The sequence below is a fragment of the Macaca nemestrina genome, chromosome 16 (assembly GCF_043159975.1).
Source record: "Macaca nemestrina isolate mMacNem1 chromosome 16, mMacNem.hap1, whole genome shotgun sequence".
NCBI lineage: Eukaryota > Metazoa > Chordata > Mammalia > Primates > Cercopithecidae > Macaca > Macaca nemestrina.
Window position 1 is genome coordinate 94995784 of NC_092140.1, and position 25233 is coordinate 95021016.

Below are 25233 nucleotides of genomic sequence, written 5' to 3' on the forward strand. Positions count from 1 at the left end.
ACAAGGAATCTTGTGCCTGCAGGACTGCAAACACAAGAAAGCACTTTATTAAAGGGTCAATTTCCAGGCATGCAAAGCCAAGCAAACTAAGCTAAGAATGATCCCATGGAAAAAAGCAGTAATTTTTGCTCCTTCTATATAGTGTATATACTTAAGATTGAGATAAGCCTACAAAGAAACACCACACTTACCTTCTTCTCACAGTTATTCCCTGAGAAACCTGGAAAACCCATTATATCATTTCCACACATTTGACAAGCATTCATCCAAAAATATATTAATTTTGCACCAGCTACGTTCCAACAGCAATGTTTGTCCTTGAGAATATCAGTTGCATAAGATTGACTCAGTGCATTCTCTTACAGATCTTATGGGCTACTTAGGAGACAGCAAGTAATAGAGCTATTGAAATAGAATCTGCAGTGTGAAGACATAGTGTGTGGAAGGTGTGGAAGCACAGGGAAATCCATCTGTATGAGTTTCCTGTTACTACTGCAACAGACTGCTACAAATTGAGTGGCTTAAAACAACACAAATGGATTATTTTATAGTTCTGGAGTTTAGAAGTCCGAAATGAGTTTTACAAGGCTAAATCAAGGAGTGTGCAGAGCCGTGCTCCTGTGGACACTCTATGGAAGAATATGTTTTCTTGCCTTTTCCAGCTTCTGGAGCATCCACAGTCACATTGCCTCTGATTCTGACTCTCTTGACTCCTTCTTATTGGGATCCTTGTGATCACACTGCTCATCTGCATCATCTAAGATTATTTCCCCATCTCAGTATTCTTGACTTAATCACATCTGCGAAGTCCTGTGGCCACACAAGGTCACATATTCACAGGTACGGGGCATTAATGACATGGACATTTCGGGGAGCCAGTACTCTGCCTCTCACATCATCTCATCCAGACTTGGGGAATCAGGGAGGCTTCCTAGAAAAAACTTCTGAACTGAAACTTAACTGATAAAATATTATATTTCCAGAAAATGTGGGATAAGTGAAGGAGGAGGGTCAGTCACAGTGAAAAGAAGACTTCCTAAACAGAGGAAAACGGAGATGACTCAGAGCTGAACCAAAGAAAGTGCTTCAGCCAGAAATAAACCCAAGCATTTGCAGTCAATTGATTTTCAACAAAGGCACCAAGAACACACAATGGGGAGAATCTCTTCAATATGTGGAGTTGGAAAAACTGGATATCCACATGCACAAGAATGAAAATGGGCCCTCATTTCACACCACATACAAAAATCAACTGAAGATGGATTAATGGCCTTGGTGCAGTGGCTCACGCCTGTAATCCCAGCATTTTGGGACACCAAGGCAGGTGGATCACGAGGTCAGGAGATCGAGATCAGCCTGGCTAACATGGTGAAATCTCATCTCTACTACAAAAAAATTAGCTGGGAGTGGTGGCACGTGCCTGTAATCCCAGCTACTTGGGAGGCTGAGGCAGGGGAATCACTTGAACCTGGGAGGCGAAGGTTGCAGTGAGCCAAGATCGCACCACTGCACTCTAGCCTGGGCAACAGAGCGAGACTCCATCTCAAAAAAAAAAAAAAAAAAAAAAACCCACAAAAAACAAACCAATAAAAAAAGGTGGATTAATGACTGGAATTTAAGACCAAGACCTGAAACTATACAAGAAGAAAACATAGGAGGAAAACAACATGACCTTTTTCTGGGCAATAATTTTTTGGATATGACCCCAAAAGCACAGGCAACAAAAGTGAAAACAGACAACAGGATTACATCAAACTATAAAGCTTCCGAACAGCAAAGAAAACAAGTAATAGAGTGAAGCAATGACCTATATATTGGGAGAATATATCTGTAAATCGTATATTTGATAAGGGGTTAATATCCAAAATATACAAGAAACTCAAATACGTCAACAGCAAGAAAATAAATAACTCGATTATAAAATGAGCAAGGGCCTGAACAGACATTTCTCAAAAGAAGACACACAAATAGTCAACAGGTATATGAGAAAATGCTCAGCATCACTAATTATCAGGGAAATGAAAATTAAAACCACAATGAGAGATCACCTCACACCTGTTAGGATGACTGTTCTCAAAAAGATAAAGGATATCAAGTGTTGGCAAGGTTATGGAGAAAAGGGAACCTTTGCACACTGTTGATGGGAACGTAAATTAGCACAGTCACCATGGAAAACAGTATGGAGGGTCCTCAAAAAACTAAAAATAGAACTACCATATGACCCAGAATCCCACTGCTGGATATACACCAAAAGAAAGGAAATTAGTATATCAAAGAGCTATCTGCACTTCCATGCTTACTGCAGCACTATTCACAATAGCCAAGATATAGAATCGATCTAAATGTTTATCAATGGATGAATAGAAAAAGAAAATATGGTATATGTACAATGGAATACTGTTTGGCCATAAAAAGAATGATATCCTGTCATTTTCAGCAACATGGACGAGCCTAGAAAACAATACGTTAAGTGAAAAAAGCCAGTTACAGAAAGACAAATATTCCATATTCTCACCCATATGTGAGAACTAAAAAAAAAAAAAAGTTGATCTCATGGAGGTAGAGAATAATGTTTACCAAAGGCTGGGATGGGTAGTGGGGAGTAATGAAAAGAGGTTGGTTAATGGGTACAAAAATACAGTTAGAAGAAAGAAAGCCTAATGTTTGATAGCACAGTAGGGGGACTATAGTTTATCAACAGTTTATTGTGTATTTTTAAATAGCTAGAAGAGAAGATTTGGAATGTTCTCAACATAAATGATTAATGTTTGAAGTGATGGACATCTCAATTACCCTGATTTGATCATTATATGTTGTATGTTTATACCAAAATACCACATGTATCCCATGAATATGTACAATTATTATGTAGCAATAAAAAAGCAAGTCAGGTGGCTAATGCCTGTAATCCCAGCACTTTGAGAGGCTGAGGTGGGTGGATCACCTGGACCAGCCTGGCCAACATGGTGAAACCCCATCTCTACTAAAAATACAAAAATTAGCCCGGTATGGTGGCAGGTGCCTGTAATCCCAGCTACTAGGGAGGCTGAGCAGGAGAATTGCTTGAACCCAGGAGGCAGAGGTTGCAGTGAGCTGAGATTGTGCCTCTGCACTCCAGCCTGGGCGACAGAGTGAGACTCCGTCTCAAAAAAAAAAAAAAAAAAAAAAGCAAGTGACTCCAACACAGTCCTATTTTTATCTTTTTCTAAAAATAATGAAGGCTATTAGTGAAAAAAGGGTCAAATTACAATAAGGTCTTTAATAATATTGTACCAGTGTTAATGTCTTGTTTGTAATTATTGTACTATGGTTTTACAAGATGTTCCCATTAGGGGAAGCCAGTTGAAAAATGTAAAGGAACTGTAGTATTTTTATAACTTTTTTGTAGGTCTAAATTAGTTCAAAATAAAACAGATTTAAAACTTTGGGGAAAAAATTAAAAATAAAAAAATTCATAATAGCGTAAGTGGGGGGAAGTGTATTTGGGGAAGAGATTAGAGGGAGATGAATATTAAACAAGAAAAATTATTTTTCATATAATGAAATGTTTCCTTTGGAATAAATAATACTTTTTTTAAAAATAAAGTGCTTTAGGGCTGTGTGGTGGGTGGGGGAAGGAGGAAATGGGAAGGCCCTAAAAAGTAACCAGAGGTCAGATAGTGGGGAACAATGTCAACAGCTGCATATGGGCTTTGGGATTTACCCTAAGGGTAGAGGGGAGCAGCTAAAGAACTTTAAGTAGGAATATAATTTTACTCTGGTGTGAAGTGAAGCTTAGAAAAGGGCATGGCTGGAGGCCATTAAGGAAATCCAGATGAGAGATGACAGCTGCCTGAACTAAGGGCTCTGTGGTAATGGCACAGGTTCATAGTGCAAAGCCCTTTCACCTACCAGCTGTGTGACCCTCTCCAGAGTACTTAACTTTTCTGCATCTCAGCCTCCTTATGTGTAAAAGTGGGAATAATGCTAGCACTCACCGGAGCTTACCCAATAGTATTGTTCTGAGGGTTGTATGAGGAAACACATACAAATAACTTATTACAGGGCTTGATACATAATAAAGGTCCAATAAAATTTAACATTTGCAATTTAACGATATTTTTAGCAGGAAAAAAGGGAACTGTGGGATTTGAGAGATGCTTAGGAGAAACAAGTAATAGAAGAAAAGACAGGCTGCTAACAATAGGGTGAGATCGACCAGGAAGCCCAGGCTAGAGCTCTGGTGATGAGCTGGGCAGCTGGCCTGGTGATGCTGCAGGTGATGGTGGCTCAGAACACAGAAAAGCCTGGGTGTGGGTGTGTGTTGGAGGACAGGGAATGATTGCTTCTGTTTTTGACACATTGTCTGTGAGAGTGATTTTGAGACTCCTAAGAAAAGAGGCCCAAGAGACATTGTTTGGATGTGTTTAGAAAGATTTGAGCTGGAGATCTCTACTTGAGAGTCATTAATTGAATCCCAGAGAGTGAAAGAAATCACCTCGGAGCACATAGAGAGTGAGGAAAGGAGGACCTAGGACAGAACCCTGGAAAACATGGATGAAGAGGCCAATTGCCCTCTCATGCCATTTATCACTTTACTGTAGTTGTTTAATGTCTCTGCCACATAAACCCATTAGACTGCAAGCTCCGTGAGGGCAGTCACTGTATCTAACTTGGTCACCATGTATCTTCAAAGAGTAACATCTAGATGGCACACACCTCACTCAATAAATATCTCCAGTTCAATGATTAAATGATAGGCACCCTTTAAAGCCACAAAAAGAATAATAAGTATAATATATAGGTCTTTGAAAGTTTGAGCATGAAAACAATTAGTCTTGAGCAATAGCAAATTGTATTAGAGAGTTTATAATGTTGGGGTGTATGAGAAGTTGGTAAGTAAAGGCAGAAGAATTACTCTAAAATGAACCATGAGGGAAGAATTGCCAGAATGTGGTTATTGGATGATGATGATGATGATCATGATGATGGTGATGATGATGACGATATGCAAAAAATGAGACTTCTGGAATGATAGTGTTATTAAGAATAGGACAAATGGTCACCTATATCCCCAGGTGATTCAAGTACAATCGTTAGTAGAGGTGTCTTTCTGACTCAGTAGTCCTGGGGTGATTGCAGCCCCACATGGGCATCCTAGGCCAATATCTAAAATACTCCCTTTTGTGTATTTATACATTCATTCCACAAATATTCATTGAGCATGCCAGGACACAGAAATGAGTGAGACATCATATTCCCTGTGTCCAAGAAATCATCAGTGTGATAGAAAGAAATGTAAACAAGTTAACAAGCTACAACATTGGTTTTATAATCTGGATGTGGAGCACTACATCAAAATTTCTTTATAAACTCAATAATGACCTTCATATTGCTAAATGAAATAATTCTATGTCCTCATCTTACTTCCCCCATCAACACCATCTGACACAGTTGATTACTCCCTGTTTCCATGGTATGTTCTTTCCTCGGCTCCCTAGTTTGACTTCTGGCTTACTTCCTATTCCTTTGTAGTATTCTTCCATGACTCTTCCTCACCACCATGACCTCTCAGCACTGGAGTGCCTCAGAGCTTACTGCTTGGACCTCTTCTCTATCAGTAGTCATACCTTGGTGATCTCATTGAATGTCTCGGCTTTAAGTATCATCTCTATGCTGAAGACTCTTACATCAGGTCTGAACTTTTCCCCTGACCTGAGGGCTGTGTAACCAAACATCAAACTGCCCTCCTCATGGATGTCTATTAGGCATCTCAAAGTTAACATGTCCAAAATCCAACTCCTGATATCTTCCCCAAACCAGCTCCTCCCACAGTCTTCTCATTTTCATAATGGCAGCTTCATCCCTCTAGTTGCTCAGGTCAACAAGCTTGGACTCATCCTCACCTCCCCTCATTCTCTCACACTCCAGAGACAATCTATTGGCAAATCTTCAGGCCTTGCTGTCATGTGATATCTAGGAGCTCATCCCCTCGCCACTCCTGAACCTGCCCATGCCATGGGCATCTGCTTGGAAAGCTGCAAGAATTCCTACCTCTTCTCCCTGAGTCTACACCTGCTCCTTACAGCCTCATCTTAACAGAGAAACCGGATGATCTTGTTTTTTTTAATTATACTTTAAGTTCTAGGGTACATGTGCAAAATGTGCAGGTTTCTTACATATGTATACATGTGCCATGTTGGTGTGCTGCACCCATTAACTCATCATTTACATTAGGTATATCTCCTAATGCTATCCCTCCCCCCACCCCCCTCTCCACAATAGGCCCTGGTGTGTGATGGTCCCTTCCTGTGTCCAAGTGATCTCATTGTTCAGTTCCCACCTATGAGTGAGAAGATGCAGTGTTTGGTTTTCTGTTCTTGTGATAGTTTGCTGAGAATGATGGTTTCCAGCTGCATCCATGTCCCTACAAAGGACACAAACTCATCCTTTTTTTATGGCTGCATAGTATTCCATGGTGTATATGTGCCATATTTTCTTCATCCAGTCTGTCACTGATGGACATTTGGGTTGATTCCAAGTATTTGCTATTGTGAATAGTGCCGCAATAAACATACGTGTGCATGTGTCTTTATAGCAGTATGATTTTTAATCCTTTGGGTATATACCCAGTAATGGGATGGCTGGGTCGAATGGTATTTCTAGTTCTAGATCCTTGAGGAATCGCCACACTGCTTTCCACAATGGTTGAACTAGTTTACAGTCCCACCAACAGTGTAAAAGTGTTCCTATTTCTCCACATCCTCTCCAGCACCTGTTGCTTCCTGACTTTTTAATGATTGCCATTCTAACTGGTGTGAGATGGTATCTCATTGTGGTTTTGATTTGCATTTCTCTGATGGCGAGTGATGATGCACATTTTTTCATGTGTTTGTTGGCTGTATAAATGTCTTCTTTTGAGAAGTGTCTGTTCATATCCTTTGCTCACTTTTTGATGGGGTTTTTTGTTTTTTTCTTGTAAATTTGTTTGAGTTCTTTGTAGGTTCTGGATATTAGCCCTTTGTCAGATGAGTAGATTGCAAAAATTGTCTCCCATTCTGTTGGTTGCCTGTTCACTCTGATGGTAGTTTCTTTTGCTGTGCAGAAGCTCTTTAGTTTAATTAGATCCTATTTGTCAATTTTGGCTTTTGTTGCCATTGCTTTTGGTGTTTTAGACATGAAGTCCTTGCCCATGCCTATGTCCTGAATGGTATTACCTAGGTTTTTTTTCAGGGTTTTTATGGTTTTAGGTCTAACATGTAAGTCTCTAATCCATCTTGAATTAATTTTCGTATAAGGAGTAAGGAAGGGATCCAGTTTCAGCTTTCTACTTATGGCTAGCCAATTTTCCCAACAGCATTTATTAAATAGGGAATTCTTTCCCCATTTCTTGTTTTTGTCAGGTTTGTCAAAGATCAGATGGCTGTAGATGTGTGGTATTATTTCTGAGGGCTCTGTTCTGTTCCATTGGTCTACCTCTCTGTTTTGGTACCAGTACCATGCTGTTTTGGTTACTCTAGCCTTCTAGTATAGTTTGAAGTCAGGTAGCATGATGCCTCCAGCTTTGTTCTTTTGGCTTAGGATTGTCTTGGCAATGTGGGCTCTTTTTTGGTTCCATATGAACTTTAAAGCAGTTTTTTTCCAATTCTGTGAAGAAACTCATTGGTAGCTTAATGGGGATGGCATTGAATCTATAAATTACCTTGGGCAATATGGCCCTTTACACGATATTGATTCTTCCTATCCATGAGCATGGTATGTTCTTCCATTTGTTTGTGTCCTCTTTTATTTCACTGAGCAGTGGTTTGTAGTTCTCCTTGAAGAGATCCTTCACATCCCTTGTAAGTTGGATTCCTAGGTTTTTTTTTCTCTTTGAAGCAATTGTGAATGGGATTTCATTCATGATTTGGCTCTGTTTGTCTGCTATTGGTGTATAAGAATGCTTGTGATTTTTGCACATTGATTTTATATCCTGAGACTTTGCTGAAGTTGCTTATCAGCTTAAGGAGATTTTGGGCTGAGACGATGGGGTTTTCTAAATATACAATCATGTCATCTGCAAACAGGGACAATTTGACTTCTTCTTTTCCTGACTGAATACCCTTTATTTCTTTCTCTTGCCTGATTGCCCTAGCCAGAACTTCCAACACTATGTTGAATAGGAGTGGTGAGAGAGGGCATCCCTGTCTTGTGCCAGTTTTCAAAGGGAATGCTTCCAGTTTTGCCCATTCAGTATGATATTGGCTGTGGGTTTGTCATAAATAGCTCTTATTATTTTGAGATACATTCCATCAATACCAAATTTTTTGAGAGTTTTTAGCTTGAAAGGCTGTTGAATTTCACCATTGCTGAGGCTTAAGTAGGTAAACAAAGCTGCTGGGAAGCTCAAACTGGGTTGTAGCCCACTGCAGCTCAAGGAGGCCTGCCTGCCTCTGTAGACTCCACCTCTGGGGACAGGGCATAGCTAAACAAAAAGCAGCAGAAACCTCTGCAGATGTAAATGTCCCTGTCTGACAGCTTTGAAGAAAGCAGTGGTTCTCCCAGCATGGGGAAGTTGAGATCTGAGAACGGACAGACTGCCAAGTGGGGCCCTGACCGCTGAGTAGCCTAACTGGGAGATGTCCCCCACCTGGTGCACACTGACACTTCACACCCCACACAGCTAGGTACACCTCTGAGACAAAGCTTCCAGAGCAAGAATCAGACAGAAACACTTGCTGTTCAGCAATATTCTATCTTCTGCAGCCTCTGTTGCTGATATCCAGGCAAACAGGGTCTGGAGTGGACCTCAAGCAAACTCCAACAGACCTGCAGCTGAGGGTGCTGACTGTTAGAATGAAAACAAACAAACAGAAAGGACACCCACACCAAAACCCCATCAGTATGTCACTATCATCAAAGACCAAAGGCAGATAAAACCATAGAGATAGGGAAAAGGCAGTGCAGAAAAGCTGGAAATTCAAAAAATCAGAGCGCATCTCTCCCTCCAAAGGAACGCAGCTCATCGCCAGCAATGGAACAAAGCTGGATGGAGAATGACTTTGACGAGGTGAGAGAAGAAGCCTTCAGTCGATCAAACTTCTCAGAGCTACATACCCAGTGCAAAGAAACTAAAAACTTTGAAAAAAGAACGGAAGAAGGGATAACTAGAGTAACTAGTGCAGAGAAGTCCATAAACGAACTGATAGAGATGAAAACCATGACACGAGAACTACTTGACAAATGCACAAGCTTCAGTAACTGACTCGATCAACTAGAAGAAAGAGTATCAGTGATTGAAGATCAAATGAATGAAATGAAGCGAGAAGAGAAGTGTAGAGAAAAAAGAGTAAAAAGAAATGAACAAAGCCTCCAAGAAATATGGGATTATGTGAAAAGAACAAATCTATGTCTGATTGGTGTGCCTGAAAGTGACGGGGAGAATGGAACCAAGTTGGAAAACACTCTGCAGGATATTATCCAGGAGAACTTCCCCAACCTAGTAAGGCAGGCCAACATTCAAATTCAGGAAATACAGAGAACGCCACAAAGATACTCCTCGAGAAGAGCAACTCCAAGACACATAATTGTCAGATTCACCAAAGTTGACTTGAAGGAAAAAATGTTAAGGGCAGCCAGAGAGAAAGGTCGGGTTACCCACAAAGGGAAGCCCATCAGACTAAGAGCAGGTCTCTCGGCAGAAACTCTACAAACCAGAAAAGAGTCGGGGGCCAATATTCGGATGATCTTGTTAAACCTTCCACTCACTCTTCCACTCAGACTCTACTACTCATCTCACTCTGAGAAAAAGGCAGTGTCTTTACAAGGCCTGGTTCCCTCTTCAACCATAAATTTTCCCCTGCTCCCTCTTCTCCTGTCACACCAGGCCCCTTGATGTTTCCCCCACATGCCAGGCACTTGTTCGTTCTCCTGCCTGGAGCAGTCTTCTCTGATAGCTGAGCAGCTCATTCCCTTATCTCCTTCAGATCTTTGCTCCCATGTGCAGTTGACAAGAGAGAGGCACAACTGACTCTTGTAAGCCAGTCCCAGCACACTCTGGGAGGTTGAGTAACTGGCCTGAAGTCATTCAATGTGTTACCTCTGTGTGATTTAAAGACCCATCCCTTCAAATGTCTGAAAATTTCTGAGAATACGAAAATATCCACGTTGGAAATAGCAAATGATGTCTCCTGCCTTGAAGGTGTCCCTTCCCAGCAAAGCACAGAGAGTGACCTGATTTGCCTCAGCCCTTTGGTGTTGGATGCAGGGCAGAGGGAAAGTGGAGGGAATGGCTGCCCCGTGAATGCTGCTCACGCTCAGCTCCTGAAGATCAGACCTGGGCAATATGCTAGATGATAAGACAGTTCTTGACCTCAGAAGCTCGTGAGAGAGATGCTCCACTCAAAATCTCTGCTGGGCAGGATGCAATGCCCAGTTAAAGCAGCAAGTAGACCCAGATATCGGAAAAGAAAAATGAGAACAGAGTTAGATGAGCAGATTTATCAAACCCTGTAATTGTAGAACTTATCAGTCCCAGGGCAGCTGTTTTCCCTTTGAAAGGGTTAGAGAGGGAACATTCTGCTTCTTGGAAGCACATCTAAGATGATCTAAATAAGGATTAAATATATACTCCCAGCCCCAAGTAGCCTGCCAATATGAACCCCAAAATATAAATAAAGTTTGAAGGGAATGAAAAGCCTTTTTAAAAATGCTTAAAATGTGCCAGATACTGGGAGGACTATTTTACATAAATTAGCTTATTTAATCTTCACAACCACTTTCAATTTCTCCCATTTTGCACAGAGGATATTAGGTAAATTGACTCAGGTCAGTGGTAAATGACAGGGTCAGCGCTATTGACCTCCAAAGCCTTGTCCCTCCACTACATCAGGCACTGTAGACAGGTAAAGGAGTGTAGGCACTGTCTCCCACAGAGGAGAAGGCTGAGGACAACGTTGATGGCCCCGCTGAACACTTCTTGAACTTCCTCCGTTCCTCTCTGGGCCACCCATTCGGTAAAGCGGCTGCAGATCACAGCCACTAGAGGGCAGGCACGGCGTGAAAAGCCACTAGCCCTTCCGGGCTCCTTTGCTGGTCTTGCTCAGACCAGGGCAGCAGGAAGAGGCACTCGGGCAGAACAAATGGCGGTAATGATCATTTACATTTCTCAAGGCTTTCACAGTCCACAAATCCCTTCCAAGTCACATTTCATCTTTGGCACGGCTTTGTCAGGTAGTTTTTTTTTTTTTTTAATCATCTTCATTTTACAGAAATATATATAAAGTAATGAGACAGATATCAATGAATCAATGATTTCACTTTCAGTATTTTTTCTAGACAGCAGAGGCTTACTAGAACTGTGGATTCCTCAAGGCAAATTGGTCCATAGGACAAGCAGGCCAAAGCATAGAGGGTAGGTAATTAGAGGGACTGTCCCGTTGAGCCCCTTGCACACAAGTGTTCAAGGAATAGTATTTACTTACCATTAATAAACACAATAACTAAACTAACTGAAGAAAACAGCCTCAAGAATCTATTGTGTCCAGGCCACGACCTTCGAGATTTTACAAATAGGGCTACTTGTGATTATTATCCCATTGTAAAAGCAAGGTGGCCGGGCGAGGTGACTTAATGCCTGTAATCCCAACACTGGGAAGCTGAGCCGGGTGGATCACCTGAGGTCAGGAGTTCAAGACCAGCCTGGCCAACATGGCAAAACCCCATCTCTACTAAAAATACAAAAATTAGCCAGGTGTGATGGCAGACGCCTGTAATCTGAACTATTAAGGAGGCTGAGACAGGAGAAATCGCTTGAACCCAGGAGGCAGAGGTTGCAGTGAGCCGAGGTCGCACGACTGCACTCCAGCCTGGGCGACAGAGTGAAGACTCCATCTCAAAACACAATAATAAAGATAAAAATAAAATAAAATAAAAAATAAAAGCAAGGTATCTACCCTTAAGCCACAAAGTTTTTCAGTGAAAAAAGTGGGACTTGGACTAATTTTAGAACCCTTTTCACCACGTCTCACCATTACCAATAGATCGAGAACCCAGAAGAAAATCAAAGTTCAAAGAGACACAACTTGGTCATCAGATTCTAGGAGGCTGGCTAAGTTCTGCTGGTTGTCACTGAGGTGACGAGTCATCAGTGGCTTGTCCCAGCCACTCGGTTGGACCAGAGTTAGAGAAATCCACTCACCTCACCTCATTTTCAAGGTTGTAGCAGGTAACAGATAACAACGCGGCACTGGCTGAATACTTTGAAGGCTTCCTGTTAAAGGAAAGATTAAGAAAAATGAACTCCAACGAGGTGGTTAAAATGACCTACCAGACTAACTGGTAAGAATTTCTATCAAGCTATGTTGATGATATCTGAACTAAGACAATGGCAAACAATGGTTTGAAACATCTCTGAATGAAACAGTAAAGGAGCAAAGTATCTTAAAGAGCTTACTCCACTTAATAGTTCTTCACCAACTAGGTTCCAATCTTTTAACCCTGGCCTCTCTGAGGAGACCCGTCAACCACACCTCCCAGCCATTCCTCAGCCCAGCTGGCTTACTGTGCCCTGTTGAACTCTTGGTTGCTGCCTCTTCAGTTGACATTTCCTTTGGACTATCTGTTTCATTCTCAACTCTGGCTTCACCCTGGGATCGTAGTTTGTGAGTGCCCTTAACACCATACCCTGACACTTTAGCACCAATCCACCCCTCCTGCACTTGTGGTCCAGCCCCCAGAGTGCCATGCTGTGTGGAACTCTGATCTCACTTTCAGTAAGGAAGTACCCACAGGAAGGGAGCCATTTTCATGCATCCATTCAACATCATTCAGCAAATATGGATTCCGCTTCACCCAACTGGTATTTATGATGCACATTCTATGTGCACGGGTTGTGTTTGGTACAGGTGAGGATATAAAGAAAGTGAAAATAAAAATCCGCATCTTCATGAAGTTAGATAGTCTATTGGAAATGGGGACAGATTAGAGAAAGTTAATCTTAATATATAATGAAACAGGTTGAACTTCATCGTAAGTTTAAAATGCTATAGGTGTCCAGAGGAGGAACAGAAAACATTCAAAGTAAAAGGGTCAGGAGAATCCTTGTAAAGGAGTTGACACTGAATAAGTCTTAGAAAGGATCAAAGCATAGGAATTTTCCAGAGAGAAATAACACCCGTAAGAGCATGTGCAGGGAAAGCACTGAAAAGGTGTGTAGATTTGCACAATGGTCCAATGTGGCTGAAGAGTGAGAAAATGGGATTCTGGAAAGGAGTGGGGTGCTGGGGAGAAATCCATGTGGCTTCCTGAAATGCCAAGAAGGGGTAAAAGAAACTGATCTTCTCAAACAAGGGGTACAATATGTTCTGGCACACCAAGTGTTGAGCAATGTTTAAGTTATAACTTTTCCACCAGGCCAGCTTGTGCTGGATGGAGCGGCCTGTTGCTGACAGACTCACTTCATGAACACTTGTCTGGAACACTTCTCATGTCCCCCATCACCATTCACTAAGCTCTTTCCCTCTGCTGCAAGACATCATAAAACTCCCACCTCTTCTTCCAAACCTTGACTCATTTCCTGGAATCAGTAATTTCACCTTTACCATTAGTAAATACATCACCCTGGGCCATCTCTCAGAGTTCACTTCATGCTCTCTCCTACAACCCTCCCACCCTCCATTCCTGTCAGGCACTTTTGTTCGTCCTTTGTGTTAAACTGTGCTGATTAAATGTTGGTTATGCCTATTTCCATCCCCGTGATGCTACCTGTCTTTGATGGTGAGGTCTCCTTAATGTGGCTCCCCTCCACTGTTTAACTGGAAACAAAGGTCAGGAACAACTCCAAGGCCCAGGCTGGTAGACCATTCATTACAAAATAGATTCTTTTTATGGTTAAAATCTATCATAGTAACAGAAATTGAAACCTCAGGTAAGAAAACTCTTTTGAGAAGTAGCTCAGGAGTGACCCAAGAGGCAGTACCCAGTGATGGATTCATTTATTAATGATTTGCTGTTATTTCCTTGACCTTTGTCAAGTGCTAGCACTTTGGGCAATTTGAGAATGCGCTGAGAATTTGCCTGAGAAGGTGCTTGTTCTACAGGGACTAGGCTTCTCAGTAATGGCTTTCTCTAGGTCGATGATGCATTCGACATTCTCAGAAGAAGAATGAGGTTGCTAAAGAGACCTTCCCTTCCTATCTGTGTGTCCGTTTCCATAAAATGTGTTGTGAAGTTGTCTGTAGAGCCAGGAGACCTTACTGATTAAAGCTCAACTGATTTCAAAAAAATCTCCACTGACTTAAAATTCAGAAGCTTTTGGAAGGGCAACATAATAGGCTGAAGTGTGTGTCCTCCCAGAAGTTTGCATGTTTAAGTCCTAATCCCCAGTACCTCAGAATGTAACTTCATTTGGAGATACAATCTTCAGAGACATGATTAAGGTAACATGAGGTCTTTAGGATGTCTCGGGGGAGAGCTAGTGACAGTCACATTGGGGAGACCAGGAGGAGGTTCAAAGAGGAGTCTGAGGTTATAGGGGAGTTTGTAAACAGTGGGGAGTACGGGGGTGTCGGGTGTACTGGTTCGGAAGGGAGGATTATGAGGGCGAGTGGGACCAAGCATTGGAAGGATGATATTGGAGTGAGGAAGAGGCAGGAGGCTGGGCTGCAAGGACAAAAAGAAAGCATAACCCAAAGGAAGCCCAACTCAGATGGGTTTGCTTTAGCATGTTAACTGAGTGGTTTTGGAATAGACCTTATAGAAAAAAATACCACGTGCACATCCTGGAGTTTGGGGATTCACAAGAAGAAACCAAACAGGACATGTGCCGACAGCTGAGTGGTTCACACCAACCAAGGTGGGTTTGATGTGTCTGACAGATCTGGTTCTTTCAAGTTCTTGTGGCTTGAGGACGGGCCAACTTATTATGTCTGGCTTCAAGCTCATCATGAGATCATAAGAAAATGTCACCCAAACTAGGAATGCTGAAATCCTTCCTTCCTTTGTATCCAGTTAGCAGTTCTGAGCACATGGCCACAGAGAGAAGGAATTATGTGCATATGTGTTAAAATAGTACTTAACAATGGTCTAGTGCTTGACCTTACCTTGCTCTGTGCAAATGAGGGCAAACTGTTTAAGGAGTAAATGAATGTCTGGAAAAAATAAAAGAAAACGCCATTAAATGTGTGTGCAGTTTAATCTGTATGGTTAATTACAGGTAAAAGAATGTACATAAGCCCTCATATGTACTCCTTACATTCCTTAAATCTTTTGGTTGTTGCTATTTTCCTATATGCATAGTTTTCTCATAACCTCCTTAGCATTCAGATTTCTGAAACATGATGAAAATCATGCAGTCGAGAGTAAAACTCTAAGAATCTCACCCCACTTCTACATTCTATGAGAATATTTAGAATCTCTTTTTGTTTTTCTATTCCTTTAGTACCAGAGCCAATGTGCCTTTTAATTCATCCTCACACCTACTACTAATAATCAGATCAATGAGGTGGGAGAGAAATACATATATAAAATTGAGAAAATTCGTAGGAATGTAAAAGGAGGGATACTGTAATCAAAGTTGCTTACTTAGCAAAGACATCCCTCCCTACAGATGATATAAAGTGAAAACAGGTACAGATCCCAATTCTGCACCTTTAATAAACATAACAAAGTACCACAGACTGGGTGGTTTAAACAACAGAAATTTGTCTTCTCACAATTCTGGTGGCTAAAATCCAAGATCAACGTGTTGGCAGGGTTGCTTCTTTCTGAGACCTTTCCTTGGCTTGTAGATGGTCATCTTCTGCCTGTGTCTTCTCACGGTCTTCCTACTATGTGTACCTGGCTCCAAATTCTCTCTCCAGAATGGGGAGCTGTTAATATTCCATCATTATAATTATCATTGTTATTCCCCAGGTCAGGAGGTGAGGGTTATTGTCCTGTCCACCTTCCAGATCTCTTCTAGACCTTTACCTCCCCCACCTTGTGGTGAAGGCCCCCGCCTTGTGGAGCATCTGCTCCCTGGCACATGGTCCCAGGCTTTGACCTGGAACTGTCAGCAAGGCCCCCAACTCACCCATATTCCATCTTGGCCCTATCCACAGCCCTGCCTCTGTTCACTTCCCTCCCTTCCTCTGCAATTTAGATTTCATGGTGCAGCACCTCCATCCCACTCTTGCCTAAACCCTAAACTCCCTTATCCATCTTCCTTTTTTTTTTTCCTTATGTACCCAGGCAGATTGTATCCTTGAATGATACCAGGTCTGTCTTCTCTGCGCCAACACCTGAGTAAGGAAGCCCTGGACTCAATTTACTCACACTTACACAGGATTTTTCCATGCCTTTTATAAGATGGATTATTCTGAAGTTTCTTTCTGTGCTATTATACAAATCAATAAGTATATACAAAGGTTCTGAGTTGACCCAAACTCTAATTATAGCAGACACTGCTTACAGAAGACACCGACCTGGCTGCAGATTTCCCGAAGCCTAAAACGTTGGCTGCAGGTCTGTAAAATCACTGGGGAAGCATTTCATCTTTGTACGCTGTTGACGAGTTTCAGCACAGGAATCAGCCTATCCCCTAACAGTTTCATAATGATTTGTGTTGGTTGGTTTTAATGTGGAGGTTTGGCCTTTGAAAATGAGAATCATTAAGAAACAGTAGTTATTTAAGTCAACACATATGCAGTAATAGAACCAGGAAGGAGCATTTGACTTCAAGCATTTCTTTGAGTTCTGGATTGTTCTTCAGCCATTTACTGTCAGGCATCTCCTGAGACTTTGGTATTGAATTGCCTGGTTGCAGACTATAAATGAAAGCAATTATTTAAGAGGTTGCTGAGTGACTTTTGGGGTACAGAACTCCACCTCCCTCACCTCAAGGCTGCAATGTGGAAACCCTGCCTGTAGATTTCAGACCCAAGACTGCAACAGCAACTCCTGCCTGAATTTCCACCCTGCCAGGCGGCCTGACAGATTTCAGACTTGCCAGCCCCCACAATCATGTGAGCCAATTTCTGAAAATAAGCCTCTCTCTCTCTCTCTCTAAGTATATATATATACACACACATATCTCCTATTGACTCTATTCTGGAGGACCATGATTGATACACATTTCTGAAGGTTTGTTACATTTATAACTGTCCCTTCACTTTCCAGGGACCCTGGTCTGTTATTATTTTCCTTTCTTTGGAGTCACAAGCAACACAATCCATCATTCAGGGCCTAGAATTTCATGAGCATTTGGGATTACCTAAACCCTCACATGCTTTCAAACAATAAACTCATGGAGTCGCTGGAGGATATAAGACCTGAGGAAATAGTCACAAAATAATATAAGCTTTTTACAAAATCGATACAAAATTTATAAATACTTGGCACATCATGCCAAGTGTACTGGTTCTTTCAGTTCTGATTTTTAAAAAAATCATTCCTATAAGGAATGACTCTAATTTTGACTTTTGAGGGTCAATAACGAAACTGTAAAAAAGGGGGGGTGGCATTGTTAATCTCTTTGAGGTAGGATTACATACAGAAAGTTTTTTCTAAGTTGTTTTATAATGAACATATACAGCTCTTATAATAGAAGGATATAGGCCAGATGTGGCAGCTCATACCTATAACCCCAGTGCTTTGGGAGACCAAAGTGGGAGGATCACTTGAGGCCAGGAGTTCAAGACCAGCCTGGGCAACATAGCAAAACCCCATCTCTGCAAACATTTTTTTAAAGATTAGACATGGGGCCGGGCGAGGTGGCTCATGCCTGTAATCCCAGCACTTTGGGAGGCCGAGGTGGGCAGATCATGAGGTCAGGAGATAGAGACCATCCTGGTCAACATGGTAAAACCCCATCTCTACTAAAAATACAAAAATTAGCCGGGCACGGTGGCTCAAGCCTGTAATCCCAGCACTTTGGGAGGCCGAGACGGGCGGATCACGAGGTCAGGAGATTGAGACCATCTTGACTAACACGGTGAAACCCCGTCTCTACTAAAAAATACAAAAAAACTAGCCGGGCGGGGTGGCGGGCGCCTGTAGTCCCAGCTACTCAGGAGGCTGAGGCAGGAGAATGGTGTGAACCCGGGAGGCGGAGCTTGCAGTGAGCTGAGATCCGGCCACTGCACTCCAGCCTGGGCGACAGAGCGAGACTCCGTCTCAAAAAGAAAAAAAAACATAAGGCTGTTAACTGGGGCCCTGGGCCCTGGAGTGAGGCACTGTCAGCTCATTGGCCCTGGCTGGGAATGATTAAAATGCAGTGGAAAGACGAAGTTAGAAGTGGCTGAACAAGAAAAGAGGACTTGGGAAGAAAATGCTATCCAGAGAAACTCAATGATGAGAGGACTAAGAAAAGTGACTCAGCTCTTGCCCTGATTTTTTTCTTTAAAGGAATGGATGTCCATAAGTTAAACTGAAATGCTTTCCAGCAGAAAACACAGTAACGAAGATGAGAAAGACGTTCAGAAATATATTTAAACTTTGAGAAACTTTATCAGTCAAATGCTACCCAAGAAAAGGAACCCTTCTGGATAAAAATCCTTTCACCAAATCCTGTAAAGCCTTTATGAGTTCTTCAGTGGAAAGGCACCCTGGAAATTTAGGTTACTTTTATCACTTTTGCTGGAAAGGCCATTTCTCTCCTCTTGGGCTGAATTCTTTGATGCAAGTTCTGTAGCTTTGGAGTGAATCTGAATGCAGTTTTCAGAGCAGTGAGAAAAATCAGGCACTGTTAATATTCCAAGCTTCCTCCAAGACATTTTTTGAAAAGAACTCATAAAGATGTCTAGGTTTCCTCTGAGTTCTTGTGAGATATGCCTTTCAAAGAAGTTTAGAATAATACTTTAGTATGATTACATACTGTCAGATTCTAAAATGCCAGGTAGCAATAGAACAAAAGAAGCAAAATATATTCATTTTTAACTCATTGTGGACAAAATGCATAGATACAGTCTCTAATTTCAGGGTAAGTGGGTGGATCTGGATATACCTGTCAAGTTATCTTGTTGATGGAGCCCAGCAAACAATATCAATGCCACAGCCACAGGTCAGTAGGAAGGAAATGATTGCATCAGCCACTTCAGGCATTTGTCAAAGAGGTATCAAATGCCAGGCAGAAGAAATGGATTAGAACAGAAACAGTGTAACAAAAGTCCTCTTGAGACCTAAGCTAGTCTATGACCTCCATAATAGCACACAGTGACCAATACCATCCTAAAACAAGAGAAAGCATAGGATAGTTTTTGGAGTTTGGGCATCCCGTAGATTGTTTGCTTTCGGCATTGTATTGCTTCTTTGTAACACAATTTGAACTTTAAAATGTCTCCTGTGTACTAAGAGTCATTCATTGAATAACAATAGTCAGCACATACTCTGCTTTTTATATACATGGCACCATGGTTTACAGATACTATCTCATTACAATCCTTTTAGATAGGGGATTGTTTCTGTCCACATTTTGGGTGAGAAAACTGAGTCACAGTGAGGTTAACTTCCCCAAGGTTACACAACGATGCAGTAGCAGAACTATGACTTAAGCCTGGTTAGTCCAGCTAAAAGTCAAGGCCTTGTCACCACTACATCAATGGCAGCTTACGTGTTCACTGAGCATCCAGTAAGGATGTGGCACTTCAACAGCCTCTGTAGACGGTGTGATGCATAAGACAGAAGTGTACAATTTTTAATGACTAAAATTCAATATTTTTCTGCTTCGCAAAAGCCTACATAAGTATATGCTTAGCATCTTGCCACATAGCCTTTGATACTATCTGTACTAAAAATTCACAAAACAATGAAAATCACTCACTGGCAGAGAAGAGCTGCTAACAAAACACCTAATACTCAGGGGAGCAAACAAATGGCTCTGCGATGGTCCTCTGGGCTGGAGGCATAGCTTGCTCCAAGCCTACCTGTCTGTAATGACAATCAGAGAGCTTCCCGTACCTCCTCATTGAGCCCACTCCATCTCCAAGAGACCAAGACCAGGAAAGTGGCCTGTTCAGGCCAAGGCTCACTCTGTGGTGCCCTTGGATTGCCTTTTGCTATAAAGTCTCATGAGGATAACAACAGTAAGAACACATGTATGTTGCTTAGTGCAGTCCTATACGGCACTGATTTGCTGTAATACTCTGGTCATAGAAACATCTTTTAATTAAAAATAGAGAGAGAGACTGTATAAATCCATTCCAGTAAGGAAGAGTACAATTATTAGGGTGAAGCATGTGAAGTTACCAATATTCAATCTTTTTGACCTTTTTGTAGGTCAATCTTTTTGACCTACAAAAATATTTTCTTATATAGAGTAAATAAAGTGCTATCCAAAGCTTTCAGCCAATGAGCTGACATCTCATAGGGTGCTTTGTCCAATCAGGATGGAGTTCAACTCTCTGTGGTCGCTCTTTCTTCCATTATGGAATATTCTAGGGTTCAATGTTGACTCACAAAACAACCACAAAGGGCACACAAGCAACAGTGCCACAGGTGCTGCAGAGGATGGAAGAGGTAGAGGTTGAGGTTGAAGTGCAGCTTGGTGGCCAGTGGCCTTCTCAAGGAAATGTCAGAGAAGCACAGGGGGCAAATCAGCTGCCAAGTGGGGCGTGGTGCAAGACCTGTGGTATTATGAAGAGCATCATAAGGACCATCATTGCACAGGAAAAACAAAACAGAACAGAACAGAAGCAGGTCACAACTGCAGGAGGTATGACAAGAATGAATGACTGTTGAGCTTGCCTTTTGGTAGGGATTATCCTCTGACAGCTTCATGCTTCCAGAAAGCATTCTCTGTGCTAATCAGATATGCGTAGAATAATAACGGTAGGCCAACACTTCCTGAGGACTGATGGCCAGCAAGGCACTGTGCCAGAGGCTTTGCGCATATGTATTAGTCAGAGTTCTCCAGAGCAGTAGAACCACTAGGATATAAATACACGTTGTGTCTTATTCCAAGGAGCTGGTCTATGCAATTGTGAGGCTGGCAAGTCCAAAATCCATAGGCAGCCGGCAGGCTGAAGCAGAATTTGAAGCAGAATTTCTTCTTCCCCTGGAAATCTCAGTTCTGCTCTTCAGGCTTTTCAACTGATTGAATTAGGCCAACTCAGATGATAGAAGATAGTGTCCTTTACTTAAAGTCAGCTGATTGTAGATGTTAACCACATCTGCAAAATACCTTCAGAGCAACACCTAGATTACTGTTTAATTAAATAACTGGGTACTGTGGCCTAGCCAAGTTGACAGGTAAAATTAACATCACAACATATATGTTCATTTTCTCCTCATTAAAAATCCATAAAGTAGTATCATTTTATCCCCACTTTACCGATGAAGAAATGAAGCCTCAAGAAGGTAAAGAATTTGCTCAAGATCACACAGATTATAAGGAATAGAGCCAAGCTTTAAAACTAGTGTGGCTTCAGAGCCCATGAGTTTAACCACTGGGATTATCTGTCTCACCAAGTGGCAAGGATTTTCTGCTAAGGATGCTGTCATTTGGGAGTTGACTAAGGAAAAGCTGGCAAACAGTTCAGCCAAGAGAAGGTCAGCGTCAACTTTTGTGCATCAGAGAATTACAAGCTCTCCATTGTTACAGGCTGCACAGTTCAGTGCTCAGCCAGTATATCCAGCCTCCTTCCCAACCATGCCCCTTCCCCTTTCATCCCACCATGCAACAAGCACAAGTGAGTGCTCACTAAATTAGCCACTCTATAAATAAAGGGAAGGTTATAGTATAGTGGGTACAGGGAATACCAGCTTGTGTGAAAAAAATTAGATAAAATTGGATTACATATTAAGACAAAAGTCAGAAAGATAAACAAAAAAGTCATTATTTCTGCCACTCCAAATAAACTTCTTCCGAAGTTCCAAATTAATCAGAACAGCAGCATTAGCAGGATCTGGGAAATCTGCCCCTTTGAAGCTGTGACAAAGTGGACATAGAAGAATGTGGAGATAGGGGACTCCAGGGAAAGACAGGCTGACAGCTACTTAAGGTGAGATTTTCCTTCCCTCCTGCCCACAAATAGAATAAATGCTTCCACTATCTTAAAAATACCTTGCTTCTAGATAATTATAATAAACATAAATGAACTAAATGCTTTAGAAATGGCAATGTTTGATCAGAGAAAATAGGATTTTAAAACCATATTCTGATTCCAAGAGACAAGTCTTGAATATAAGGACATAGAAAGATTGAAAGTAGAAGGATAGAAAAAGATATTCCTTCCAAACCCTGAGCAAGAGATAGTAAATATCAGATAAAGAACACTTCAAGATAAGAAATATTACTAGAGATAAAGAAGGAAATTTCACAGCAACAAAAATTTCGACTTACCAAGAAGATATAAAAAAGCTCTAAATCTGTTAATGGTTAAATATACAATTCAAAATTTGTATGTTTTTCTAAGACAGCAAAAATTAACAAAAGTAAAAGGAGACGTAGTTATCAATAATGTACTGTGGGTTTTAAGACACCTCCGTCAGTAACTTACAGAACAGAAACTTACATAAATAGTAAGGTAACAGATGGTTTATCAACATGATGTAACTGACATATCAGTAAACTGAGCTATTGATTGAATATTGAAATGCACCATGACTATCGCTAGAGATGCTCAACCAAAATAGGAACACATATGCACCCAAAGACATTTGCAAGAATGTTTATAGCAGCATTATTTCTGATTGTCAAGAAGTTGGAAACCACCCAATAGTGTCATAGCAGATTGAATAAATGAATTGTGCTTTGAAAAAAAACTTACTTCAACTCTGATTTCCCCCTCCCCACCAAGGTACCAAAACTTTTGTCTTCCTATTTGCCAATTTTAGGTAAAAAAAATTTTTTTAATTCGCTCTATTTCCTCACTTCACTACACTGCTCAATACTCAGCAATACTTTTAGTTAATCCGCATCTTGCCACAGAAATTGTTCTGGTCAGAGTGGCAGTTACAAAATTCTGTTATTTTGTTTCTTCCTATTCTGCTTGGCCTCTCTGTATCATCTGACACTGAGGATCCCTTCCTTTAATCTGAAAATCTCTTCTTTCTTAATTTCTTAATTTCTCTCTTTTGGCTTTCTCTCTGTTGCTAAGACCTTAGTTTTCAGGTCTTCCATAGCCTTTTGTTCCATCATTTCAGGTACGAGGAGTCCTGGTCCCTACTCATTCTGGGTGGTGATATTCCATCCCATGGCTTTGGCACCATCTTTGTACTGAAGCAGTAGGCACAATGATGTGATTGAAAATAGACTTTAAAGTCAGACAGAAGACAAGCGAATTCTGCAAATCAAGGTCTCTAAACCCAACCTTTCCCCTGAGCTTTAATCCGAAGGGCACTAAAAATAAACTTGACCCAAGACAAAACTGTGTTGAGGCCGGGCGCGGTGGCTCACGCCTGTAATCCCAGCACTTTGGGAGGCTGAGGTGGGCGGATCATGAGGTCAGGAGATCGAGACCATCCTGGCCAACAATGGTGAAACCCCATCTCTACTAAAAATACAAAAATTAGCTGGGCGTGGTGGTGCATACCTGTATCCCAGCTACTTGGGAGGCTGAGGCAGGAGAATTGCTTGAACCCAGGAGTCAGAGGTTGCAGTGAGCCGAGATCGCACCACTGCACTCCAGCCTGGCCACAGAGAGAGACTCCATCTCAAAAAACAAAAAAACCAAAAAACAAAAAACAAAAAAAAAACTTGTGTTGAGAGCCGATTTTATATCCCTCCACATTCATGAATTATTGAAAGCCCATATCCTACTCTCACAATACCAGACCCAGTTCATGCACTTCTCAGATTTGGTTGGCTATTATTTTTCTGCTCAGTGCTATGGGTGACTCTCCAGGGAGATTTCTTGGCACGAATGGCATTATCGTTGGCACAGAGAGAAGATGTCCCTCTTTGCCCACTGAGTTTCGTCCCTGCCCACTCAGGGGAGCTGCTCAGCGGTTGACTCTGCTGCAGCAAGCAGCTAGTCCTGAAGTCCCGTGAAGTTTGAAGAAGGACCAGGCTGTGTGTCCTGTCACACCTCTGACCTCACACTGCAGGGCCGTCACCTCCCACCCTTGAGCTTTCCTGTCAATGCTAGGTGCAGATGCCAGAGGCCTCCTAAGCCACCCAACCCACTGACTTTCCAAGATGGATCTTCAAAGCTGCATGTTGCAGACAGACAGGTATTAAATGTTTCTGGCTCATGCCCTTTCATTGGCTCAATGCCAGCACTCTTGTGGCAAAAATAACTTAGAAATCTAGGTGAGTTGACAATCTAATTGTGCCAGTGGGGGCTGGATTTAGCCAACAAGCAACGCAGAAAGAAAGGAGCCAACAGATAGATTATTCTCTCCTCCTCCTCCCGAGAAATTGTGCTGAGACGCACACTTCCATATGCCCTCCCTGGTGATGTCCTGCATAACTGAGCAACAAGGATGTTTTCCGGTCCAGTCTAGACAGCTTGGAAATGTACCATCCTGTACTTCTTCTCTTCCTTCATCTCATTTACCTGATTCCTTCACTTTTGCTTCCTTGGATTCCCTGGATTGCACTCACTCGATAAAGTTTTGGCCACATAACCTTCTGACAGGCTCAGGCTACAGACACCATTCGTCAAGAAAGGAAAGGGTGATTAAAATAAGGATTAAACCTCTTGGTTCCCCACTAGGTGCCAGTATTCTTGCTAAGCAACTTACATTTGCTATCTCTTTTAATCTACACAGAAAACTATGCAATAGGTATTATTTCCCCCAATACAGTGAGGAACTGAGACTCAGTGAGGCGTTAGTAACTTACCCAAGATGACAGAGCTAAGATGCTGACTTAGGTGCATCTTGCTTCAAAGTCAGCATTCTTCCCTCTATGCCTGTCTCTATTATGGAACACTGAGGCTTAGGAATTCTGTGAAGGTTCCACGTGGTAACTCATTAGTAGGGATTTTCAGAAGCTTTAGGCTGATTCAGTGAAGACCCTTTTAAATATCTAAGCAGAGCATGATAATAAAGTCCTAAAATGGCAGGCTGGGCAATCAGTTAAAGTGACGGTTAAATTACAATTATTATTTGAAATTTAGATATCATTTTAGGTAGTCATTTGTGAATGGAATCACACTGATGAGCTAACTAAATTAGATCACGAAAGTTACTATTATAATGGTGAGAGCATGAAGGGTTGACATATCCCTTGTGATAGAAGAGATCCAAGAAGAGAAATGAAGGAAAGAGCCTTCTCCACAAGCCCATCCCTGTGCTGCATCCTCAGCATGAAGCCATTTGTCCACCTGGCCCTCTCCTCATCCACCCCATCCA

At 41.7% G+C, this 25233-nt stretch overlaps 2 long non-coding RNA genes across 6 annotated transcripts in view; one reads left to right on the plus strand and one right to left on the minus strand.

The window, feature by feature from the left end:
* Nucleotides 1–15770, minus strand: part of LOC105485985 (uncharacterized) — a 72015-nt gene extending 56245 nt beyond the window's left edge. For 4 of the 5 annotated variants that reach the window (XR_011615082.1, XR_011615084.1, XR_011615083.1 and 1 more), the window contains exons 1-3: nucleotides 15672–15770; nucleotides 15060–15107; nucleotides 12158–12229 (exon numbers count right to left, since the gene is read on the minus strand). This is a non-coding gene — a long non-coding RNA (uncharacterized lncRNA). The remainder of the gene's footprint in view (nucleotides 1–12157; nucleotides 12230–15059; nucleotides 15108–15671) is intronic. The other variant, XR_011615085.1, reaches the window with a different exon arrangement.
* Nucleotides 1–25233, plus strand: part of LOC105485992 (uncharacterized) — a 539662-nt gene that overhangs the window by 393747 nt on the left and 120682 nt on the right. The window lies entirely within an intron of this gene.